The 13,810-nt window shown below is 41.1% G+C and overlaps 1 protein-coding gene across 45 annotated transcripts in view; it reads left to right on the forward strand.

Annotated features, from left to right (window-relative positions):
- Positions 1–13,810, forward strand: part of Rbfox1 (RNA binding protein, fox-1 homolog (C. elegans) 1) — a 1,527,688-nt gene that overhangs the window by 1,224,592 nt on the left and 289,286 nt on the right. For 6 of the 45 annotated variants that reach the window (XM_017317004.2, XM_030249129.1, XM_030249135.1 and 3 more), the window contains exon 1: positions 1–13,810. This exon is cut by the window's left edge and continues 12,420 nt beyond it; it is cut by the window's right edge and continues 26,848 nt beyond it. The exons of the other annotated variants lie outside the window; for them this stretch is intronic. The gene's annotated coding sequence lies outside the window, so the exon portion shown is untranslated. 45 annotated transcript variants of the gene reach the window in all.

A 13,810-nucleotide genomic window follows, 5' to 3' on the forward strand; every position in this document is an offset into this window, starting at 1 on the left:
AACCTTGCTGTTTTCCTGCTATGTTTGCTTGGGTTTGGCTTGGTATTTTTGTAGATCTAGCTGGCCTAGAATGGTACAGCTAGACCAGGCTGATCTCAGGTATATGGCAATCTTCTTGCTTCTCTTTTCTTTTTTCTTTTTTATTAATTGGATATTTTCTTCATTTACTTTTCAAATGCTATCCTAAAAGTCCCCTATACCCCCTCTCACCCTGCTCCCCTACCTACTCACTCCCACTTGGCCCTGGCTTTCCCCTGTACTGGGGCATATAGTTTGCTAGACCAAGGGACCTCTCTTCCCAATGATGGTCAACTAGGCCATCTTCTGCTACATATACAGCTAGAGACACGAGTTCTGGGGGTACTGATCAGTTCATATTGTTGTTCTATTTATAGGGTTGCAGACCCCTTCAGCTCTTGGATACTTTCTCTAGCTCCTACATTGGGGGCCCTGTGTTCCATCCTATAGATGACTGTGAGCATCCACTTCTGTATTTGCCAGGCACTGGCAAAGCCTCACAGGAGACAGGTATATAGGGTCCTTTCAGCAAAATCTTGCTGGCATATGCAATAGTGTCTGCATTTGGTGGCTGATTATGGGATGGACCCCTGGGTGGGGTAGTCTCTGGATAGTCCATCCTTTCGTCTTAGCTCCAAACTTTGTCTCTGTAACTCCTTCCATGGATATTTTATTCCCTATTCTAGGAAGGAATGAAGTAGATCATGGATGAGTTGGTCTTCCTTCTTGATTTTCTTGTGTTTTGGAAGTTGTATCTTGGGGATTCTAGGTTTCTGGGCTAATATCCACTTATCAGTGAGTGCATATCAGGTGACTTCTTTTGTGATTGGTTTACCTCACTCAGGATGATATCCTCTATTTGCCCAAAAATTGGACTCAATTCCCCAATAAAAGGACATAGCTAACAGATTTGCCTCTCTTTTCTTCCTGGTAACTTATCACTCTTGAAAGATGCAATGCAAACCTTAAAAAGTAAGGTTTATGTTGGAGCACATACTTTGAAATTCCAGTACTTAAAAAGTAGAATCAGACAGAGCAAAATGTCAAGGGCTGCGTGGGCTACAGAGCAAGACCTTATCTCAAAAATGTAATAAACAACACAAACAAGTGTCCTTCCTACTCTAGAGATATAATTTGTTCAGTTTTTATCACTTTCTTGCTATTGGTCCAGACGTGACACCGGCAAGACAGAAAACATTTATGTCCTCAGCAGCTACTTTGCAGTGACATAACCTCTCACGGCCTGCACTTGTGACTTGGTGTTGGGGTCTCTGCAGAGATGGGAACAGAGCTGCAGGGCTGGAGGCCACATGAGAATAAGAAACGACTTTATGTTTTATGTCCCATATGAAACAACTGTAGTTGTGAGCAGACTCAAATGGTGATAATCAGATAGGTCTTAGATTGGCCTAGAATACTGATTCTGTGTTAACTTATTTTGTTGTGTAGGTTAGAATGTACGTTTCTAAAGGGCAGGAAACAGATATAGAAAGAGGAACCCTTAACAGCAAATCAGATTTATTAGTAGTAGTTGTTTGGAGAAGGAAGAGGATGTTCTACAATTGATTAGCAATGTCTGCCTGGGGCAAGAAATGGCAGAAAAGGAGCCAGTGAAGCAGCATTCCTTGTTGCTTAGTAAATATAGGTTACAATTATAGGGTTTGGGAGTTAACAAAAAATTTTATGCCACCATAAAAACACCTTTATTGGAGAAGTGACAGAGGAAGGAAGATAGGGGAAAAGGAAGAGATTGGATGTAAAATAAACTCCAAAATATAGAGTATTATAGACTAATTTTTATTCGAGCCCACCCCCCCTCTATATATATGCATATATGTTCTGAACTTGACCTCAGGAAACAGGTGTCATATGTGAAACAAGGTTCACTAAATGTTATAATGAAGTAGAGACAGTCTTTAAGCTATAGGTAGCACTGAGAGGCAGAACACTAGAAAATGAAAGGCTATTCTGTGTGTCTCTTCATTCTCTTGATTTTGTGTAACTACTAACTGATCGGCCTTCTTTCCAGGCAGAATGGATGATGTTAATCTCCAGCCCCTTTTGTAATAAATGTTGGGCTGTGAACAGGAGATGGCCAGAAGAGAGTGCCTGGGCAAGCCTTAATCTTTAATAAGGTGCACTTCTAGTCCATAACTGTCAGACAAGATAGAAGGACCAAGCTTTCTGCTTTCTCACCCAGAATAAGAAATGGGGTCTGGGTTGTGTGGGCTGCAAGGGCCTCACCCTTTTAATGCTCTAGGGGGAGCCACCAGGAGCTGCACTTTGGAGCTTGTAATCTTCACCAAACAACGTCCTTTATAAAAAATATAAATAAATAAATAAATAAATAAATAAATAAATAAATAAATAAATAAATGAAGCGAATGCCTTTTAATGTTGTTCAGCTTGTGAGTCTAGTTGCATTATGATTCTACTCAAATCTTGGCTTATAACTTGGGTCTCTGGTAGCAGCCCTTTGCAGTGAAACTATATCACTTTTGAAGCTTAGCAGATGGGAATTGTCATAAATGATATTTTAGTCACAGATATGAGCCATAAAACTTGAAAGATATAGTATCTTTCTGAGACACACATGGAGAGGCAGACATAGCCCCAGAGTCAACGTGAGCTTTTCGGCAGCTGTGATGGAAAGGAGGGAAAGGGCTGCTGAGGCAGTGTCCTTGCCTCTGAGCAAGTGACCTGGCTCAGAGCAAGCAGTGTGTAGCACGTTGGGGAGACAGTAGATACGGGTGTCAGCGTGGGTTACACACTCACCAGCCCAGGGTACCTACTTTCCTGTCTTTTCCTGAGCCCTTTGTTTTCCTGCTCCCCTGAGAAGAGGCACTAGTGGTATGTATTTCTTGCGGTGTTTGGCACTTTGTGCATGGCGCAGTACAGAGAACTGCATAACGTATGTGTACTGTGCAGTACCTCCCATGCTAGAGGTGTTCTGTTTGCTAGTCGTATTTGCTTATTTTAATCAGCATTTAAGTTCTATGATACAGTATAATAGTACCTCATGGATTCTTGCCCTGAGCCAATATGTATATTAATGCTTTTGATTCGAGAGACATAACTGGCTGTCGGACCTTGGTCTTCATTATCATTGTTATATTCAGATGACAGGAAGATTACTTTGCGGAGCAAACAAACAAACAAACAAACAAACAATAACAACCCAAAAGCACTGTGAGAATCTTCCAGAAAGTACAAAACATTCCCTTCTTTGTCTGCATTATATACCACATCCGTGTCTTATGCTTATAGCCTATGCTGGACTGGCTCTTACTACATATCCAAAGGTGACCTTGAACTTCTAATCCTCTTGCCTCCTCCCCCCAGAGTGCTGGGGTTACAACCTAGTTCCACCATGCACAGGGGATAGAACCTCAGAGCCTTGTGCATGCTAAGTAAACACACTATCACTAAGCTATAGCCTCAGTCCATAGCAATATTTAATGACTTTGTCTACTTACCATTAACATGTTACAGCGGCTCTCACACTTATGAGGGTTTACTCATTTCATCCCATGCATGCAACATTTTATTCAAAGTAGCCACCGATCATGTGGTTTTAAATCCATGAAGAATGTGTCTTATCTATTGCTTGCCTGCAGTTGTATTTGATAGCTTTACTGCTGGACAGGTTTAAGTATTGTAAATTAAGTTGGCATGTATGACACCTATACTGGAGAAGAAACTTGTGTCCCTTTGTGGGAGTGAATGTGTTTATGTGGTTCTTGAGGGAGAGTTATGGGCACAAGCGTGTGACAGGGTGTGTAAAGGAGACAAAGATGGGAGTGATTATTACTTTCTAGAAAATTCCCATGGGGGTTGTTGCTATTTCATTATGATTTTTATTTAATGTTTTAGTTTGGAGGTGGCAATAACTCTTTGGTTTCTACTGTGTCTCATATATATTGTATTATGTTAGCCACTATTTAATTCATTATTATGCTTAATCTGTTCTCGACCCTTAGAAGATTAATGCCATTATCAAGACCCTGTCATAAACCCTCTGAAGCTCGAGAAAGTAAAATAAAATCTCTGACCAATTGCTCACTATGAAATGGAAAAGTCAACATTGGTGTGTGTTGCTTTTCTTGTTGAATGGACAAAATGCCAGACGGAAGCAAGTTAAGCATAGAAGGGTCCTGGCTCATGGCTTCACAGGATCTCAGTCAGGGCAGGGCTATATGCTAAAGACCCATGCCTAGTGGCTGGCCTACATGTTCTAGCTAGAGCCCATTTGTCAAAGACTCTTCCAAAACAGTGTTGAAGACCAAATGCTCATGCATGTGAGCCTATGGTGATGTTTCAGATTCAAATTTAGGACTGTGTCCTTCTAAAATGGCTTCTGATAGCTTACTAAGCTCAAGGTACACAGAGTATAAGATATTTTTAGTAATATTAATAGTAATGTGTACTTACGGTGAGTCAAAGAGGAATATGTAGGAATCTTATCTTTCTAGGAAGAAACCAAGATTTTTTTTATTGACCACGGAATCACTACTTCATTAAAGTGTGATCTGAATTGAGTTCATATCTGATAAGTGTTTTCTTTAGACTCAGATGTTCTCTTCGGGTATTTTAACTGTGCTTGCCTATACTCCATAAATATGTCTGTGTGTGCCCTCATTAACCTCTCAGCCCCTTCTGCAAGGTACAAAGGAACTGAGTTTAAGAAGTGTGCTCTTCTGTTGACTGGGGAGTTTGTCCTAAGAGTGTCTTGCCTATAAATAAACACAACAGAAAATGAAATGAAAGATCTGTCCTGGCCTGGCCTCTCTTTTACTTTTATTCTGCCTCCCCTGTATTAATGCATCATTTGTAGCCCACTTTGTAATGATGACACAGGCAATATCTTTTAGTGTTATCTGATCCTACTTTGGGCAAATATTCCGAGATGCAAAGCACATTGGCGAGGGAAGCACTTTGCTCATTATGTCCTGGCTTGCATACAAAGTAAGGGGTAAGCATTTGGTAGGACGGAAGCAAGAGAGCTAGAGACTTATCTACCCAGAAATCAGAGAGTAGGATCCTGTGAAATGATGTGTGCGGAAGGGGGGAAAAGCATGTGTATGTGTATGGCCCTTGCTGCAACAATATTTGATGCGGCTATTCAGTGTACTGGGGCTGTGATATTTTTGTAATGAAGGAATATATATATATATATACATATATATATATGTGTGTGTGTGTGTATGTATATATATATATTCATATATACATATATGGATATGAATTTATGTATGTATACACATGTGTACCCATATGAGTGTGATACAATGACAGCAGCTGCAGATGCTGTCCAATCCATGAAACATCATTGGCCATACTTTCTGGCTCTCCATGCAATTCTATTAGCAACCCAGTTTGGCTGAGAGTCCTCAGATGCTAGTCATTTCACTTCGTGTTACTCCATGACATATGGCTTCATGCAGCATCCCCCTGGAGATGGTCCTACATATCCATCCCCATTTCACAGATGAGCATGACCAATAAGAATGTGTTAAGTGATCTCTCCTCAGGTCACACACACTGAGAGAAACATCAGAACCTGCCAAACACTTGCCCTGCTCTGTGTTGATGCTGTGTCCAAATTCAAATTTTCCGACCTCAGAGTTTTCTGGGTTAGGCCTCTCGAAAACTACCAGAAGATATTGTGTTATGTAATTAATTACAACTATAATTATCTTGGTTTCTGGGTCATTTAAAGATCATCAGTGCAGTGTGTTTCCATAGTTCATTCAGCAAATAAATCATTTTTTTTAAAGAACAAGTATAATTAATTCAGTTTCAGTCGCTTAAATAAAAAACCATGAAAACACTAGTGTGGAGACTGAGGGCCTAGGCTAGAGATCGAGTTGATCCTGGTATAAGGGTCATACCAGAAAGATGGGGTCGACCTCAGAACCATTAATGCAACAGTCATCCATATTGGAATAGAGAGCATCCCTCCATATATACTGAACTGTTTGCATGGGCCACAAGCAATTTCCCCTGCCCTGTACATTTGCTGTGTGAGTGACAGCCTGAGTGTTGAAACAGACTCAAGTGGCATTCTTTGACTGTCCCTTAGGCATCATAGGAGTGATCAAAACAGTGACTTCTGTTGGCCCTAGTGTGGATTTTCACAGGACTGACAGGCGCATGTATTGCTGACAAACTTTCAAATCCAGCTTTTTCTCCCATGGCATCTCTCTGAAAGACAATCTAGCTTTAAAATTATTCTTTATACAATTTTTACCTTCTCTCCAATAAAGGACAGGCTAATGAAATAGCTCAGTAGGTAAAGCTCTGGCCTTGCATGTGTGAAGCTCAACTCTCATGTGAAGTATGGGTTGTGCTAATACACGTTTGTAATTCCAATGCTGAGGAGGAAGCGAAAGGAGAGTACTGAGGTTCTGGTTTAGACTCCGAGACTGTCTAAAAAGGGAGAGCTCAGATGAGAAAGGAGTGCTATGAGATTGATGGCCGGGCAGAGGAGACAACAGAACTCACAGAGTCTCCAAAGAGGAAGCACACACGGTACTCCTGAAGAAGATGAAAGGCAGCTTGCACAGCCAGAATGTTGCTTTGGGATAAAGGGATTAAAGAAAACAAAATAGAAGGTGTCCATTGATGTATACAAGATAGGTATTGGTGGTCAGATCACATAGGGAATCTGGAACCTGTGCTTAGTGACTGGTAAGCTATGTCACATGACATACGTTGAGTGTGCACAGTCTAGCCCTTTGCCTCCTTGGAGGGAAAAGGGAAATGCACAGCCGAGGCAGAGATAGCATCTGACTTTCAGGTTTCCAGGGGTGGAGAATGTGAATGCGTTTCTCTTAGCCAGGTGTTGACTGCTCACATCATTGGAATATTTTCAAGCAAGATAAGGGGTAGCAGGGCAAGCAGGTGCAAGCTTACCCTAGAGCTGCTGCTTGCTAAAGCCTCCCTACTGGCCAGGGCTGGTTTGTAACCAGCTCTCTGAGTGGATTTTCCAGATGGCTGCCATTTGTACCACGTCAGCTGGGACTCCAGGATAGGCATGCATTTTACCTGTGCCATGATACTCTTCTCTATCTTCCATCTTCAGGAAGCATGCTTGGGACAGGCTTATTGTTGACCACGCCACAATGGCCCGTTGTTTTTGCAGGCATTCTCCATTTCCTGGGGAGATCTTGGCTATTATTTTTGTAAGATTTTGTCTTTACACCTTACATTGAACAGACTGCCAGACTAGTTGTTCTGGAACATTTCTTTCACAGGATATGAATGACCTTCCAAATTAGTAGGCTCCTGTATCAAATGTCGAAGGAACAGACGTATGCTGGTGCATGTTATCCCATGGCAAGACCCAGCTGAGCAACAGACAGACCTCAGAATGCCCTCACCACCAGCACTGTCACTGTCAGAGCCTGGGGCAGAAACTGCCTTGTAAACCCAGAAGTCCACATGTGAAATGGGAATATTATCACTGCTTATAGCACAGCAGCTTAGCTCTGAGCATCAGAAGCATGTAACAAATGAAAGTCAATATGGTGTTTGCTGTTAACAGTGGTAGCCATACTCAAATTGTGTTCTCCTTGGAGTGAGGAAAACACTTGGAAGGGAAAGGAGCTGAGGTGGGAGAAATGAAAATCCATTGTCAAAGTGTCAAAGGATCCATGGAGCAGAGGGGGTTTATTCACAGCAGTGTCCTTCCCTGTCCAACATTAACTCTTTTAAAATAATCAAAGCATCTAGTTGATCTTTTTTTTTAAAAAAAATCAAAACCAATCTCAATAATAAAAGAGAACCCTTGTGTGCAGTGGAATAACATAAAAGAGAAGAAATAGTAAATTATAGCTACAGATAGAGGGAAAATGGCCTTTGCCGATCTGATGGGATTTCTGAGTGAGCGATAGAGGTAGGAAAGGAAATTTACTCAGAGTTTGAAACAGTTTAGTCCTTGATGCTTTGAACAAGATGCACAGATGTGTGATTTTCATATAACGGGGACAAAGAAAAGATAGGTTGGCAAAGTGCCAGCCTCACCTTGCAAGCATGAAGCCCTGGGTCCGCAAAGCCCCGGGCCTCCCCCTCGGTACCACATGTAGCTAGACATGCAGCACTCCATAACTGTCAGTCAGCATTCAGAAAGGTGGAGACATCCAAGATCACCATGACTCAGCCACACATCAAGCTCAGGGCCACTGTCACAAGACCACTACTTTAAGAGCTGGGAGTGGAAAGTTGATTAAGTAACATCTCGGGGCCAGAGGTCGTCAGTTACACAAAAACATTTCATTACTTAAGCTGGGCAAGGCCTGTCTGTCGGTGCTTTCTTGTAGATACATCAGTATTCCTGAAACTTGATGTTTTAAATTAATACATGCCCTGGGTTGTAACCAACTGCCACCGCCATATTCACACAGAGAAGAACAAAGTGAGAATAAGTCTTACGTCCTCTGCTCTGCCTCCCCCTTCCTTTCGTGATTATTACTAGGTAATGTTTCCGGATATGCACTGAGCAAACTTGCACATTTAGACATAAACACAATATGATACCTGTGATTTTGTGCTACCACTTAAAATGTTGTACATATTAATGTTGTTCACTGTCAGAACATAGAGACTATCTACTTCATACTAATTTCATCTACTTCATCTCATCTTTCTGGGCCCTAGGATTTGCTCACGCTCTGGTCCCCTGCTGAGAGGCCTGAGTGATTAAGGAAAAACGAAAGCAAAAACAAACAGAAAATATTGGTCAAAAACTCCATGCTGCCTCTGAGCCTGGTGCTACAACTCCAGGTCATACCACCACTGGGCTGCTTGTATCTCTTTTTTGCTAGTACAGCACTCCAAATGTTCCGTTCTTTAACTTGAAAATAATTGTAATAAAAGCTAAAAGGCATAATATAGCCATTTAGATTCATTGGGACCAGGGCTCCCCTCTCCTGTCAGACTCTCTATAAATTTAGTGATGATCAAGAATCAGAGGTTTTATAAATGTCTGTGGACACTTGTGGAGGGGAAGTAGAAAGAACAAGATTTTTGAATGTTTTGAAGTTTTGAAGTTTTCCCAGTGGAAAAAGACAGGTATATCCAATGATCTTTTGAACTTGAAAAAAAATTGTATTTTCTCTAGTTGAGTATTTAAGATGTAAGACATAGTTCACGATGGGCTTATAATAGTGCGGGTCAAACAAGGCCTGTGTCCTGGCTTCACCAGGACTGAATGGACACAGGTCTTGTTTTATGAGCTTTGCCTGTGTTAATTACCTTACATGGAGTTCCCCAACACAGAGTTGCCATCAAAGTGCTAAGGTCTTCTCTTTCAAAGCCAAATTCAAGTACAAATGTGTGTGGTTTCTGACTCTCCAAGCTGGTTCTTACTTTGCCTTTTCGGCTCACAGTATTTTTTGTTAGGTACATAATATACACAACATGTGGCGAACATTGTAAAATACAACACTCCATTAGAAAAAGATCCATGGTAGACATAGAAATCTTTAAATCTAAAAGCATAATTCCCACTCTTCATTTGTCGAATTCCTAATTGAATTTTTTCTAAGAACAGGAAATCACAAAGTACAAACATACACTGTAATTCATGTGTCTCTTTTGTGTCCAGCTTACAAAGGTGTATTCTACCCAACTAAGCTTAAACTGATTTTTGTTTGCTTCTCTAAAAATTATTTTTATTAAGCATATGTGTTTTGACTACATGTATTTCTGGTGCCCATGGAGGTGGGCAGGGACCGCTGAACCCCTTGAAAGTGGGGTTACAGAAGCTTGTGAGCGACCAGGATGGTGCTGGGTACTCAGCCTGGCTCCTCTGCAAGAGCTGCCTGTGCTCTTTACCATTGATCCATCTCTGCAGCTTCTGCTTATTTCTTCCTTCCCCAGCATCACAGCGTCCTGTTGCATGGATGCGCTCAGCCACCTGTTTTCCCTATGACATCTCTTTGGAGGGATTACCTTTTATTTTATTTTATTTTAAAATTTCTATTCTATGCAGGGAGGAACTATACATACAATGTAATGTGAACGAGGAGCCTTACAAATCACAGGGGTACTTCTCTTCCTCTCCAAGACCCAGCAGGAACATTCAGATGGGTGTTCAGCATCCTACAACTGGTCTTCCTACCTCCTTGGTATTTCTTGATGCTCTGGGATGGATAAACTTCTGGGAGAGTCTGGCTGGTGAATGGATGGTTTCAGGATCTCTGGCCTTCACCGTCACGAGGCCAGTTGCCTTTCCCTTGCTATTGTGGCATTCGAGGTGCCTGTGGACATAGGCAGATGCCACTGAATTTTCTCGTACCCTTCTCTTACTTTAAGAGCCACTGGTTTCAAATAATGGAGACTCTTAAATTATCTGAAGGATGATCTTTTCTTTAAGAATTTGTAAATCAGTTTTCAATGTTGGTTCTGGGTTAGTGCCTAAAATAAAATCAGCCTATTCTGAGAAAACAATATATTTGAGCAGGGACTAATTACCTCTTTTTTATTTCTAGTGACAAAAGCCAATATATCACACTTAGCTACTGGGAGACTCCATTGCAGTAAACTAATTAAACTAATTCTATCTCAACTCATTATTCTCAGTCCCACTAAATATTTTAACACCCTAGATTTATTTCATTCTATAAATTATATCATACTTAAAACTAGGCATAGCCCTCAAGAGTTTATTTTGGACTTTTCAAAATGTAGCATTCAGCTTTATCTGGAATATATATTTTTCCTATCTTTCTTAGCTAATGATTCGCCTCAATTATGACTAATTATTAAAAATGATATATGGCTTTAATTAAATGAAAGTAGCTGGCTTCTTGTTAGCACTTATTAAATACTGACAACATTAGGAAGATAAGGTAGAGGAGGTAACTTACAGAATTGGTTACATTTTCAAGCTACAGGCTGGCATAGACACACACATCCAAATGGACTGATAAATATACAAGAGGGCAAAAAATAGTGTTTTTCATCGTTAAAAGGATTGAAAGTCTGTGTCCATTTCAGATTCATTTTCTAACAGAGGTTGGCCACACAATTAAAATGTTAATACACATCTCGATATTTGTACTTAGCGTCCAAAGCTAGCATACATTAAATAGAAATTTAGCCCAAGTGCTTTGCAGGAGAAGCCAAGAGGAGTGCAGCCTGAGCACCACTTCAGAGTAAATTGCTGCTTCTTATAGACGTGTAATGCAATTAAGTCAAGGGGCTGTGGGCTGCCTCCATCCAGTAAGCTTAGTTTAGATATTTGTCCTTAGACATCTCCCTGCAAAGTGCTCCATGTTGAAGAGAGGGGAAGGGACACTGAACCAATGAGCTATTCATTAGACTTGACATAATGGTGAGCAAGGCCAGGGATGCCTAAGGAAGAGGGAATTTTCTTTGGCATTTGCAAGAAAAAAAAGGGGGCATCACTCAAATTCATCTTTCTCTAGCTCCTATTAGCTACCTTTCTGGTTTTAGTGGGCCATTTTGGTCCAGTTCCTTGTTTTGTGTGAAAAGATGCTTATTAGAAAACTGCAGTAGCCACAGGCATTTTGTAAGAGAGGTGCATGTCTTTGCTGAGACAGAACAAGATCCCACAGGGGAGGAAGAGGGGCTGATGGCAGCTATGTGAAGGAATCATTCTGAGTACATGGCGTCAAGGACCCTGGGCCCTGACATAATCTCAAGAATCATATGCATTTTGTACTAGGTAGGGATAATGTACCAAATGAATTTGTGAACTTGCAACCCATCTTTTAGTTCCAGGAAATAAGTTCCCTGACATTCTATCCCTGTCTCTCTCCATCTCTTTTTCTCTATGTGCTGAAAACCTGACCCTCTTGAGGACTTAGAACCTGTGACTGAATGATGAAGAAGTCTTAGAGTTACATTTTCTGCCAGTCTAGATTTAACTTGGTGTCCAGTCAATATATTAAACTTACTCAAGAAATATTTAGACACCAGTAATATCTTATAAAACATAATGCAGGGCTAGAGAGATAGCTCAGTTGGTAAAGCATTTGACTTGCAAGCAAACGGACCTGAGTTGAATCTGTAGAACTTTTTACACAAAGTCAAGTGTGGTGGCATGTGCTTGTAATGTAAGGCAGGCAGATCTCTAGAACCTCCTGATCAGCCACCTCAAGTACATAGAGAGTCCTAGGCCAGTGAGAGACCCTGTATCAAAACATAAGGCAAATAGCTACTGAGAAACAACAACTCAGGGTGACGTCTGACCTGTACACACATATGCACTCATGTATACATATACAAACACACATGCACACCTGCACATATATAAGCATACAAATGTACATAGACACAACAAAATATGTGTGTACAGCTAGGAGAAATATCAGCATCAGTATTGACATGGGCACATGGAAGTACACAAACATATATGTATTTACAGGTACACACATACACGTACACATGCACCAAGATAAATGTCCACATTCAGACACAAGCATAACTGCACCTATGTATACCCAAATAAACATACATACGCACAAACATAAACACTGACAAACATAAATAGTCTGTATATAGAAACATACACATAAAATTTACACACATATGTATGCAGATATATACTAACACACAAATATACATTCACAAATATATACAAACCTGCACATATATACAAGTACACATATACACACCATAGATCATCAGGTCATAGGACTAAAGACCTTTGGATATTCTTGATCCAGAATAATTGGGAACCTGTCCCCTGTTCCAGAAATCTTAGTGTTTTACACTGTTACCAAAGAAGGGTTCTGGTTCTACCATAATTCTTGTCCTTGTACGTGACTTTGTAGCTGACCATGAGGAGCTACAGTTCACAAGGGGCCTGGTTTCTGTTACTCCATACCTCTGGAATCTTGAGCCTCACCCCTAGTCTCCCTGCCTTCTGGTTTCTCCCAAACCAAGATGAAAGAACAAGAAGCCCAGTGTGAGCATCCTTTCAGCCTTGCCCATTGGGAATGAGTGAGAAGGTAAACAAAGAGAGAAGGAAACCTGGAAAGAGCACAGGGGGAAACAGCATAACCCCATCCCAGTATTTCCTTTCTAGAGAGGAGTACAGCTAAAAGAGGAGGCAATAGTCAGGCTAGCTGTGCTGGATGACGCTCTGTGGCATGAGGCTTTGCTATTGTAGTTTGAGCTTTTAAGGCCTTGCATTGCCCCCAAGTAGCTATGGTGTTTTCTGATGTTTTCTGAAGATGCACACACAATTACCAGGGGGTCTTTCCAGAAAATCCAATATCCATGCTAAGAGAAACTCTGGGGAGTATGCCTCATGTTTTTCAGGGATGGAAATATAGATGACTTATGCAACTTCACAAACTAACTCGGGAGAGAGGAGCAGATTCTGACATCCAGGTCATGACAAGGCACTGTCCAGCTTATTACACGGCCCTCCATCAGCTGGCCCTTGTGTACAAAGTACAGGGGCCTACATTCCACCATTTTTTTGACCCTTGAACAAAATCTCTCCAAGTATAGATCCAGGGTCACATTAAGGAAGCTTATTAAAATCAAACCAGGCTCTTCATTGAACTCAAGACTAATGGAGTCAGACTCACCAGATGCTGGGTGTTCCAGATAGTTCCGACAGCCCCTCATGTTTCAAGAAAGCTCCATTGTCTTTCATTTAGATTCAGAAAGAACAAAGAGTACCCTGGAGAGGAGCTTCATAATCTTTGCTCAAAATGTATTTTCACAGTTTGTCCTTAATGGATAAATGCAGTGGCCCATGGACTGATCAACTCCTGAATGGTAATCCAATCACCTATGTTCTCCTACAAGA

This window comes from Mus musculus, chromosome 16, assembly GCF_000001635.26.
Source record: "Mus musculus strain C57BL/6J chromosome 16, GRCm38.p6 C57BL/6J".
Lineage (NCBI taxonomy): Eukaryota > Metazoa > Chordata > Mammalia > Rodentia > Muridae > Mus > Mus musculus.